Genomic DNA, 13,369 nt, shown 5'->3' on the forward strand with positions numbered 1-13,369 from the left:
AAGTTCTTTTGTAAGTAGATCACCAGGATTTTCTATGGTGTGAAGTTTGACAAGCTGAAGTTGCTTATCCTCGAGCATTTCCCTAATGAAATGATACTTCACATCCACATGCTTTGTCTTTGAGTGATAAACTGGATTGCGAGCCAATTGTATAGCACTTTGACTATCACAATATAACACAGGCATCTCTTCTTTGATTCCCAAATCTGTTACTAGTCGATTAAGCCAAATTGATTCTTTGCATGCCTCTGATGCTGCAACATATTCAGCCTCTGTAGTAGACTGAGTAACACAATCTTGTAATCTAGAACGCCATGATACTGCTCCACCAGCCAATGTAAAGACATACCCTGACGTAGACCTTCGGTTGTCTAAGTCACCTGCATAATCTGAGTCTGTAAAACCCTTTACACTTAGCTCCTGACTCCCATAGCATATACGCATACTCTTTGTAGCTTTCAGGTATCTCAATATTCCTTTCACTGCCTCCCAATGTTTCTTGCCTGGGTTTGACATGTAACGACTTACTACTCCCACTGCAAATGCAATGTCTGGGCGAGTAGCAATCATTGCATACATCAAACTACCCACTGCAGACGCATATGGAATCTTATCCATTTCAGCCTTTTCTTCCTCAGACACAGGACAATCTTGTTTGCTAAGTTTCACATATGGTGGCAATGGAACACTCAGTGCCTTTCCCTTCTCCATATTGAAACGTTGCAAAACCTTGTCAATATACTCTGTTTGAGATAACCAAATCAACTTCTTTGATCTGTCTCTCTCAATGCGCATACCAAGTATATGACTTGCCTCACCCATGTCTTTCATGTCAAACAATTGTGCCATCTTTGACTTCAAAGCTGAAATTTCTTCCAAGTGCTTGCCAGCAATCAACATGTCATCCACATACAAAATAAGGATCATCCAACTACCATCCTTAGCCTTCTTTGTATATAGACAGTGATCGAACTCACTACGTTTGTAGCCTTGAGAAAGCATAAACTTGTGGAATTTATGGTACCATGTCGTCGGTGTTTGTTTTAAGCCATAAAGACTCTTTAACAACTGGCATACCCAATCTTCCTTGCCTTTCTCAACAAACCCTTCTGGCTGCTGCATGTAAATTTCCACATCTAAATCACCATGCAAGAACGCTGTCTTGACATCCATTTGGTGCAACACCAAATCTAATATGGCAACCAATGCAAGAAAGCATCTCAATGTAGTCATCTTGACCACCGGAGAGAAGACTTCATCAAAGTCAATGCCTTGTTCTTGCTTAAAGCTCTTGGCAACAAGCCTTGCTTTGTACTTTGGCTGACTATCATGAGCGGTGATCTTATACCTGTAAACCCATTTACAAGGTAGAGCCTTTTTGCCCTGTGGTAATTTAACTAGATTCCATGTCTTGTTTTTATGCAGAGCTGTCATCTCTGACTGCATGGCCAATTGCCAATTCCCAAAGTCCTTCATTTGCACTGCTTCCTTGTAACATGAAGGCTCATTGCAATCAGTCAACATGACATAGTTCATAGATGGAACAAACCTATCAGGAGGTCACGTGACACGTCCAGATCTACGCACAATAGGTGGCTCAGGCTCAGCCACAACCTGTGGTTCCACTCTATCCTGTCCTTGCTCCTCTTGAGCCCTGACATTTTGTCTTGCACGTGCAGGTTCATCTTCTTGGAAGACAACTCTTCTAATCTCCTCGACCCTCTCTGGTTTAGAATGATATTTGGATTCATTAAAGTGAACATCATTGCTGCGGACAACCTTTCTGGATTCGGGATCCCAAAGTCTGTACCCCATCTCACCAGAATTACCATAGCCTAGAAAGATGCACTTTCTACTCTTTGGCTCAAGTTTGTTCCTAAATTCCTTTGGAACGTGAGTATATGCCTCACATCCAAAGACTCTGAGATGCTTGTATGAGGGCATTTTGCCTGACCATACCATCTCTGGCACTGAATCCTTCTGCAAAACCTTGCTAGGAGATCTATTTACAAGATGAACAACTGTTGATACAGCTTCAGCCCAAAACCCATTTGGCAGTTGTGCATTAGACAACATACTTCTGACCTTCTCTTGTATGGTCCTATTCATCCTCTCAGCAACACCATTTTGAGGAGGATTGTAAGGAGCAGTAAGTTCACGTTTTATACCTTTTGACTCACAAAAGTCCTGAAAGGCCTTTGAAACATACTCTCCACCATTGTCAGTGCGTAAGCATTTAAGCTTCTTGCCACTCTGATTCTCCACAAGTGTCACAAACTTTTTGAAAACACTAAACGCTTCATCCTTGTGCTTGAGAAAGTAAACCCATACTTTCCTCGAGTAATCATCTATAAATTTCATAAAGTAAGAAGCTCCCCCTAGAGATAGGTTAGGCATAGGTCCACACAAATCACTATGAACAAGGGCCAACTGTGTATCTCTTCTACTGCTTCTATGCTTATGTGGCTGCTGTGTTTGCTTACCATACAGACAATGTTCACAAAATTCAAAATCATTAAATGAAAAGCCAGGCAAATAACCAGAACGAGAAAATATTTCCATTCCCTTCTTGGACATATGTCCTAACCGGCTATGCCACAAAGAAACGTTCGGCTGCTCGGTTACATTGATTACATTTTTAGAGACATTTGATACATAAATCATGTAAAGTCCTCCAGAATTTACTCCATGTGCTACTGTCATAGAACCCTTGGATATCTTCCACATGTTCTGTCCGAAAATGGTGACGTAGCCAGCATCATCAAGTAAACCTGTGTTGATCAAGCTCTTTGTAATTGCGGGAACATGTCTCACATTCTTCAGCGTGAAAGAAGAGCCATTCTGAAACTTCAATTGTACATCTCCAACACCTAAGATCTCACATGTCTGCCCATTGCCTAGCCGAACATGATCTTTAGTGGTCACATAAGAGGTAAACCACTCCTTGTTTGGAGACACATGAAGTGATGCCCCTAAGTCTATAATCCAGTCACTCAATGCATTTCCATCAGATGCTGTAAGAAGAGCTGAGTCCATTGTATTCTTCAAGAAGTAGATGTCTCCTGACACTAGACTGCCATCCTCTGCAACAGTGTTTGTCACATTTATTTCTTGAATCTTCACTGAGGACTTGTTCTTCTCACCATGGTCTTCAGCTTTCTCTTTGCCTTTTTCTGCTTTCCATTCTCTGCAGTCTCTTTTCATGTGACCCTTCTTGCCACAATGGTAGCATTCTATGTCACTCTTGCCTTTAGCACTGCGGGACTTCTACGAGACTGATTCCTCTTTCCACCTTTGTACTTTTCTTTGGTCCTTCCCCTGACAACTAAGGCTGTTCCTTTGCCTTTGTCCATTGTCTTTCTATTGGTTTCTTCAGTAAGCAGACTTCCTTCTACACTTGCTATGTTCAAACCATCTGGAGGTGCAGAATTACTCAAAGCTGTGCGAAAAGTGTCCCAACTTTTCGGCAATGTGATCAACAGGAACATAGCTCTAACAGTTCATCAAACTTGACACCTTGAGCTGACAACTGACTATAGATTGTGTTGAATTCATTCAGATGATTGGACATAGGTGTCCCTTCTTTCATCTTCAAGTCAACAAGCTTCTTAAGCTAGTATACCTGTGAAGCTGCACTCTGCTTCTCATAAAGATCACTCAGCTTTAACCATGCTTGATAAGCCGACATCTCGTCTACTACATTGAAGTAAACGCTTTCTGCCAAAGTTAGCATAATGGTAGAAAGTGCCAATTCATCCATTTCGCTCCATTCATCTTCGTCCATATCTTCTGGTTTTATCCCCTTGAGCTTTATAGGTTTTATCTGCTTTTTTTGTACCAACACGTGCCAAATCTGCTTCTTCCACAATGGGAAATTGTTTCCATCCAGCTTCTTGATATTGTAAAGAGCAGTGTCCTGTGATCCAGCCATAGCTACGCTTCACAGTGGTTTACTTTCCTGGGAAAAATTCGGCAGAGTTTCCCCTATAAACTGACCTCTGAACCAATATCAACCTGTCAAATGAACCAAGAAAGCTTCAGATTCTGCATAAATTTTGGCAGAGTCTCCTTTGTAAAATGGATCTGGTGTACTCAAAAAACAGACCAAAAAACAGCTCAAAAAACCACTGTCTCTCTAACACTGTAAGCTGTGGGTAAACCTATCCTGCACCTGTATTGTCTCTGACTGTCCTGTCACTGTCCTGTAAGCATAGACTGCGACAATGCCTCAACGGCAGTAAAGCAAAGATGCAATCCCAACTGTCTAACTCACAGTCAATACATCCTAACTGCCTATCTAAGGGTGCTCGAGGGATCGCTCCAAGACCTGTATCACCAAAAGGATCTCAATATTCGAGAATCGCCCAGGTCAATAAAACCTCACTCGACCCTCAACAAAGGCTGCAGTAAATCTGACAGTACATAGACTTCCCACAAAGTCATACATCCACAAATTTCCCACTGTATGCTGTAACCGCTGCGGCGGTTGTTTGCTGCGTGACTCACAGCCAGCAAACCCTCAACAGACATACATCATCTCTGACAATACATCCCATGTGGAAGTACCTGCAATGTCAGGATGAAATATTGAATATCAAGCAGCAAACACAAGCTACCTGATGAACTAGTGGATGTCGCCTACAGTCTGTGTGTAGATGCGCCCGTGTCGTATGTGACACGCCTCCAAGAACTGTGAGCGTCATAGGCCGAAAACCCCAAATTTGCAGAGTCGGATCTGCACCCGTCGAGACCACGTAGTCGAAAATGGCCTGCGCAGACCTTTGTCGAAGCCGAACGGTGGCCAAGATGACCTCAGAATGAAATTCTGAGCACACCAAGCCCAACAAGCTATTCCACAAGATTTGGGGCCGTGTCTTTGCCTGTCGAATTTCACTCCAATCTGAGGTGGTGACTCTAGCCTCCTGCAGTGCTGCCCCAAGCCTTGATCTGAGCTCTGATACCAGTTGAAGGAGTACGAGTGGAAGTGCGATGCGAGAGAGAGTGCGAGAAGAATAGCATGACGATATGGTGAACTCACTCTACTATAATGTGTAGAGCATAGTGAGTTCTTATTAGGTTTTTACAAAAGAATATGTGTACATACTTGGCGGCCCACCCACTTACCTGGGCGACCACATTGGGCTTTATACCCCAACAGAATGCTCTCTAGCACATATGATGGTGCCATTGTTCATAAAAGTATTTCCAGAAAAGCACGATAAGCTACCAACTAATTGCCTTCCTAAGAGAAAGGTAATAGACCATGAAGTTAGTGGTACTTAACCGCTTGCATATTTCTAGAGTTTCTCATGAATATCGATGTTCCATACTTTAGTGGCTTGTGAATTTTAAACTCTACCGGGCTCAATGTAAACAATAATTTACTTCTCATGAGTCATGTGCCTCTTAACTTATTTTGATCCTATCCTGCCCTACATTGTCACCAATTATAAAGTATAAACACAAAAATCTCTCTCTCATCTTTATTTGCAGATCCCAACATTTTCAATTGTTTTTAGTGCTTTGTTTTTTTTCTTTAGAAAAGTTATGCAGATAAATGTAACTATAATGGTCTCATATCAAAATCCAAGTATGACACTCCTTAATGCATTCTGATTAATACCCCTCTTGAAACATTATTACAATGCCAGTGCAACTTTCTATTATTTGTGCCTATTCCCCACACACACACACTGGTATATATATGTTCAAAAACAGTAAACACTCCTTGTATGTACATGAAATACATTCCTCTTTTCATATTTCATTTCTCGGCATTGTGTTCTAAGCTGCATACTCAAACATGACTTCTCATGGTATTGAAAGGAAATTTTTACGGAGCTCACTTGTCCATAAGCTATGCAGCTACTCATGCGAGCTAAGGTGCTTTGGGATACTAGAAAAATTGTTTGTAAGTACTTTGTCACATAAGCATACTCCAATTTTGTGTCAAATAGGTAGTAGATGTTTTATTTTTTATGCCTTGTCTAGTCCATTGGTCATAAGCACACAGATTCGTCGATTTAGGCAGTGTGTAGATACTCATCTTGGTGCAGATCCGCCGATTTAGGCAGCATTAGTGCAGATTCTCCGATTTAGGCAGCACGTCAGGTGTAGATTCGTCGGTTTAGGCAACACCGATCACAAAATCATGTTGCAGATGATTGGCCACCACTACAACTGGTATGATTTTGTTACCTGGGTACATAATGAAAGTGATTTGGATTTGGACTTATATTGTGGAATTGGAATTGGATTGGGATTTGGTATCTGGTGATTATTATGGCAGTGTTTATAAGATGAGACTTGACATTATGAGATTAATGATGAGTGTGACCAATGATATCCTGATTCATCAGGGTATGACATATACTACTTATTCTAGTGGTATGGGACACTAGAATAGGTAGTATGTGGACAACGGCAGGCATAAGCTAATGCTGTTTAGTTTCATAAATTTTTTTATATTTATTATGTGATGTTTTTGACACAACATACTACTAATCACTGTTTTTGACAAGTATTGTTTGCAGATTTTTATCTTCACAACTGAGGACAGTTGCTTTCCAACAGAGAGGTATGTTATGGAATTGATATCTTATTATTTATTGCAGCTGGGTGACAGGTGGAAAAGGCTTGACCCAGCTAAGCTATTGCAAAAGCACATCATATTTTATGTACATTTTATTATTCAAGTGCTCTTTATAAGCTTTGGCCATTTATGACCGGCCGGCCAGTTTGTACTCACTTTGACCATTCAAGAATCTATAAATTAAATACGTGCAAGAGGGAAATGGTCACTCTTTCACGGGGGGAGATTGAACCCAGTGTCTGTGTACTTCTTCTCTCCTCTCCCCTCTTCTCTCTCGCCATGTCGGCGTAGTACTCCGCTCTAAGAGGTGCAATTACACGCGTTCTGTCACTCTCTCCCGCTCTCTATCTCTATTTGTTCGTGTATATCGTCGATTATGCGTCTATGTGGTTGCCAGGTATGTCGATTAGTCTATTCTATGGTTTGTAGTATGCTATTTCGGGTATTTTGCAGGGAACTCCATGCTTCCGGTTGTAGCAAGAATACCCTAGTTGGATAGCTAATGATTAATCATGTCAATAAAAATTTCATACCGTGCAAGTAGTAAGCCCTGACTGTAGCAGTGTATTCTCTATTGAAAATTGAAATGAGTGTCTGGAATGTAAACTACATTGAGAAATTGAATACGTGAAAGTTTGGTGAAGAAATAGTGATTGAGCAATGCGATAGAGAAACGAGTTTAGTGAAGTATGCGTACCTGCATTGTTTTCCATAAATGGCATATTGTACAAGAAGATTACTATATTGAACTAAATAAGTACCAAGCAAAAAGGGTTAAAATAATTTTGCAAAATAAAAACAAAGAGAGGATTCATGTAAATGGTATACTGAAAACACTTGCGTCCTTAATGGTGTGCTAATTACAATAAAGTCAAAAATGGAGTAGTCTAGATGATGTTATGGAGCCGTAAAATTGTGAAAAACATAAGGTTAACAGGGTTGACTAGTGCAAGTTGTAGGTGCAAAATATAACAATGAGCCATTTAAAGAGGACAACTTTGAATAAAAATCCCCAGAACTGGTAATTTATGCAATTTTCAACTATGGATATGTGTGCATAACAATTAATAACATCAAATGATGAACGAACATTAATTTATGAAGGAGTTGTACGTAGATGATAGAAGTTAAATGACAATAGGTTGCTAGCAATTAATACAGAGCATTATCCTTATGTATCTTGCTGAACGACAATCACTGTCGATATCAATAGAACACACACATCTTGATTAGTATGTATATATGTATTTTTTTCCAGTTAGTATACCATTCATTCGCTATTTACTTTAGTTTAATGTCTTTTTTTTTCTTGGATTATTATACAAATATATGTTTTAATTGTCAAAAAATACAACATTATTGATGTCAATGACCAAAAAATAACAAGGTGGCCAGGGGTTGTGAAGAGAGAGAGAGAGAGAGAGAGAGAGAGAGAGAGAGAGAGAGAGATGAAATGAAATGTTATATGAACCGTTTTTAAAAGGCCAAACTGACCTATGAAAGTAAAGTGATACAATTGTTGTGGATCTAATGCAATATCTAGGTACAAAGAAATAAAATAACGTTAAGTAAAGTGAAAGACTGAAACTCAAAGTTTAAAATCGTCGGACTAAACCATCATCATCATTGTCTCACTGCCCGACATTGTTGGAGAAAGTATGGCACTGCTCACAGAAGAACTTCATCAATGTTTGCCATTGTAAGTAGTGGTGTTGGGAGGGGAAAGAGAGAGAGAAAAATGAAATGAAATGTTATCACTCGTCTTCAAAAAGCCTACAAGACCAAACTGATACAATCCTTAATGATCTAATCCAATGCCTAGGTAGTTAAAAGAAAATGATGGTGAAAAACTAAAACGAAAAGTCTAGCAATGTTAGACTAAAATCATCGTCGTCGTCAATTCCCGTGCATGCTCTATAGCGGCCGTTGTCTGAGAGCGAGCTGCATCGATCGTTGAAGAGTCAATGTCCGCCTCGGTTGTGCCGAAATGTTGTCCAATTTTTGGTAGAATTATGTGTGTTCACTAATCACCGATTTTGTGCTTAATTGTACTAGTGTGTGCACACATAATTGAACTAGTAATTAATGGAAATTTTTTGTGTAATTGATTGCATTGTAAAGTCCAAGTTGTGGTGTATGTGTAGAGATTTTCTTAAATACATTGTTAATTTTAGAAAAAATTAGGCTTTTTTTTAAATTTTTAGGTTAATTTTTTCTATTTTTTAGCATATTTTTGCTAGTTTAGTGCTTAAAATTACTAGCCCTAATAAATAATCAATGAAATTGTGAAGAACCCAATGGAAATAATCAATTTAGGACATACAAAGCAAAACGGTGAATTTTTGCTAATTTTTCAGCTATTTTTGTTTTTTGGGTTTTTTTGTGTAATTTTCTAGTCTCGGGCATTTGTTTTTTAGTTTTTTCATTGTTTTGTAATTTATGACAAAACAAAATTATAAAGAAAAACACACACCCACCTCCACAACATTCTATCTCTTCCCCTTTCTTTTTACTTTATTTGTGTAATTTTTTTGCTCATTTTTGGCTCTTTTTTTACTATTTTTTCTATGTTTTGCCTTTTTTCATCTTTGACTATTTTCTTTTGATTTTTGATTTTCTTTTGTTTAAAACAAACCATCAAGGGGAAAAAATCCCTCCCCCAAAAATAAATTTCAAACCAAAAAAATAACGAAATATATATATACAAAAAGAAAACAAACAAACAAAAAAAGGGGGATTAAAAAAATTTACATTAAAAAAAGGAAGAAGAAGATAACACTTACATACATACGATCACTCCATCCACACACACACACACACACACTCACACACAAAATCACATACCCACCCACACATGAATGCGCGCACACACACACACACACACACATTTATAAAAACATTAAAAGGAAAAAAAGGAAACTCTCTCTCTCTCTCTCTCTCTCTCTCTCTCTCTCTCTGCTGTCTCGCCAAAGACCTCTCTCTCTCTCTTGTATTTTTGTTTGCCTCTCCAGTGTGCCGTGAGGGCTTGCTTCTCGCTAATAGTTCCCCCCCCCCCCCCCCCCCCCCCCCCCCCCCCCCCGCGGCGCACGCGTCCCTGTTTTTCTCTAGACTCAACGCTACCTGCACGCCAGTGAAGTTGACTACCATTCATGTTATTTGACTTCAACAACTTCATTTCATTCCATTTAGTTGAAATTTAATTTAATTTTCATTTGAATTTCATCTTGCATTTATCCCAAAAAAAAAGACAAAAACCGAACAAAAAATCCAAAAAAAATGAGGGAGTTTAAAAATAAATAAAAGGAGAAAAAGACCCCAAAAATTCAAAAGAAAAAAAGGGAGAATCAAAATTCCAAAGGATTCAAAAAAATCACCAAAAATTCCCAATAAACATTTAAAAATCACAAAAAGACATAGAAAAACCTGCAAAAACCAAAACAAATTGCATTTTATTTTCTTATTTCTTTGTTTGAGCTATTTATTTTTTATTTTTTTATTCATTTCCTATTTATTTTACATTTGTTTCTTGTTTTTCTTTGTAGATATTTTAATTTTATTAAAAAACCCAAAAATAAAAAAAGGGGAAAATTTTTACATTTCTCTTCATTGACTCTTCTCCTTGCATCACACACGCGTCCCATATTCCGTCCACACCCCTTTTCACGCGTACATACACACGATTAGGCACATTTACTGTAGAAACGCCTGAAGAGTTCGATTTTGCCAGACTTGTACACGTATTTTGATTTTGGTCTATATTCGGCCAATTCACGAGCATTAGAGCCTGTTCACATGCATATTTTCATTTTGGTTCGATTTGATTACAGATTCCACGATAGTTCATATTTGACTCCGATTGGCTATAGAGATTTGTTTGTGGCCTTCATACTAACAAGATTATGCTAGTTAGAGCCCATTCACAAAAGTGAGATCTCAACTTGACTTGATTTTAGCCAGTGGTCACACGCTTACACACGATTAGAGCCCGGTTTGATCCATTGATTGACTTTTGACTGTTACTTGGATCTAGAGACATTTTTTGAGCTTCCTCACACACAATGACCCCATATTAGCATTTGGCTAGCCTTCAATTGCCAAGCTATGGCCCTAGCAAATAGCATGTGCTTATTGACACCAAATTTTACCTAGATTGCTAGATTTTGGCAATCATGGATCCAAAGGCCTTGTTTGATAGGTTATCATGGATTTATGATGAGATAGATGGATTGCCTATACATACAAATGTAGACACACAAAGGAGGCATATCTAGTATCAATCCATGACCCGTCAGACACCTAGTTTCCAGGTGCTTAGGGCCCTAGCACACTCGACCTTGCCAAACCACATTTTTTATAGTTTTGGTATATCATATAGACCTATGACGGAGGATACTCCATCCAGTTTCATGCTAACCCTTAGTAAGGATTTTTGAGACACCCTTGAGCTACCACAGACTTTATCATTGTACTTGAGTGATGGTGGACCCCTTTATGGTGATGAGCATCGGAGGATGTACATAGTACTAGAGCTAGATTTGGAGAGTACCTACCTCCGACACAGTCAGTGCTTTCCCACCAAATTCCTTACGAGGTACCTATAGGAGCGTTTACAATGGATCTACGTATATGTTGATATGTGGAAGACCCTATTTTTATACTGTGTGTAGTATAGTTGAGACTATAGTAGACCCGATGACCATTCCCTCTACATAGCCATCATGACTTAGATCACCTCCAAGATTCACATCATCGAGACCATCCAACAGACACACATCTAATGAGATCATGGCACAGGCAAGGGTAGATATAGAGCACAGGAGCCAAAGCCTTACCAATGCACCTCTAGAGTTACCATGCACATCAACAGCCATGTCACACTCCTTGACTACTACTAGTACACATGCTAGGCAGGCTGTAGAGACCACACCACTGACTCTAAGCACACTACACACATAGGCTATTAGATCACATGCATTAGATGTGTTGGCGAGGCATAGATCACCACCCAAAGACACCACACGGGTACCACTTGAACATAGAGTTACCACGATGCGCAAAGATCACCATACGGAGCTTGTGCTACATTTCTTAGGCTATAGAGGAGTCATGCCTTGGTTTGTTGACCTTGATTGACATTCTTACACCAAAGGCACCTTCTCGGATGACATTGACCCATCGATATGGCAGGTTGTTAGAGTTCAACGATATCACCTTGGTTCGATTGAGTTCTTCTCACTCATGAGCTCAGTCCTTGCAAATTAGCCCATAGGATGTTGTCGATACAGCACATCCCGATGATTTTTTGGACACCCAGGTACATCCTAGGATAGTGCAGCTACATAGACTGGAGCACACATTGACTTATATTAATGATTGTGGACGTAGATATTGACGAGAGCAGACCACATGATGTTTTGAGCCAGTCATGGGCATGGTATATTTTATTGGAGATCCCCATGATAGGACTTATAGGGACATAGATGGTATTCGATATTCCTTGATGATTGGTTTGCCCTATTCTCCACGGAATGGCCTCTATATTGTAGTGATTCCCACACATAGTCCACATACACCTACTAGACAGACTTCCCCTACAAGGTTACCTCCCAAATCTCCTTCACATAGACAGATTTTTCCTCAAAGCATAGTTGATCAGTTGAGGTCTAGAGTGATTGATATGAAGGAGACGAATGCCCAGTTTGACGATAGGACGAGTACACCCAAGAGAACTACTATAGAGCCACCTAGAGTGACTATTGCAAAGGTTTCTACTTGTTCTATAGAGGAGGTACAACCCAGTGAGATTGCTCCTATGCTAGACACAAGACCTGGCCAAATAGAGATAGATAGAGTGCCAGATTCTACACTTATGGATGACTCTAGTGCACCTATCATAGAGGTAGATGTCCCACCAGAGCCTACACTTGAGGATATTGTTGATGAAAATGACCACAAGAGTGTTGACATTATGACTGAGCCATTAGAGACCAAGATACCTGTAGATATGATAGAGATAGAGGTTTCCATTGAGATAGATGCTCACGGTCATGCACAACCAATTTCAGCAATGATTGGGCATTTAGATTCCCCATGCGAGATAGGGATAGATGAGTATAGACCATGACTGTCACCACCCCTCTAGAGTAGAGGTCACACTAAAGGATTCAAAGAGAGGGATAGATGAGATACTTATAGACCATGAATGTCACCACCCCTCTACAGTAGAGGTCACGCTCAAGGATTCAAAGACTAGATTTTCTAGAGTGACTCCTACCATGACACTTGAGACACACAAAGACTAGGTAGAGCCTACCTTAGAGGATGTTCACAAGAGTAGCACTACCTAGGCATACCCTAGGACATATCAGGCCTATAGATCACCACAGAGAGCTTATTCCAGATCCACTAGACACGTTTATGTGCCTCGCATGATGAAACAGACTAGACCACTAGCAATTGATGATACACTTGTTTGGATTGAGAGCCACAGTACACATGATGGGTTATCCTAGGGTTGGCTCACATCTAGACAGTCACTAGAGGCAAAAGGGTTTTATAAAGGACATAGACAGATTGTTCCCATATACATGTGGTAGTTATGTGTGTGACACAATTAGGACCTCCGGGGCATTTTTCCCTTTTTGGGGAGGTTGTTTCCCTCGTGCATTGTATATACGCCCATCATTCTAGGTCTATATATCTTTCCATTGCACACTAAGTAAGACACTCTTCATTGTGTGACTTAAGCTTCCTTCATCCTCTCCAAGTTGTGTGTGT

The sequence above is a fragment of the Adiantum capillus-veneris genome, chromosome 2 (assembly GCF_014529385.1).
Source record: "Adiantum capillus-veneris isolate H3 chromosome 2, ASM1452938v2, whole genome shotgun sequence".
NCBI classification, from domain to species: Eukaryota; Viridiplantae; Streptophyta; class Polypodiopsida; order Polypodiales; family Pteridaceae; genus Adiantum; species Adiantum capillus-veneris.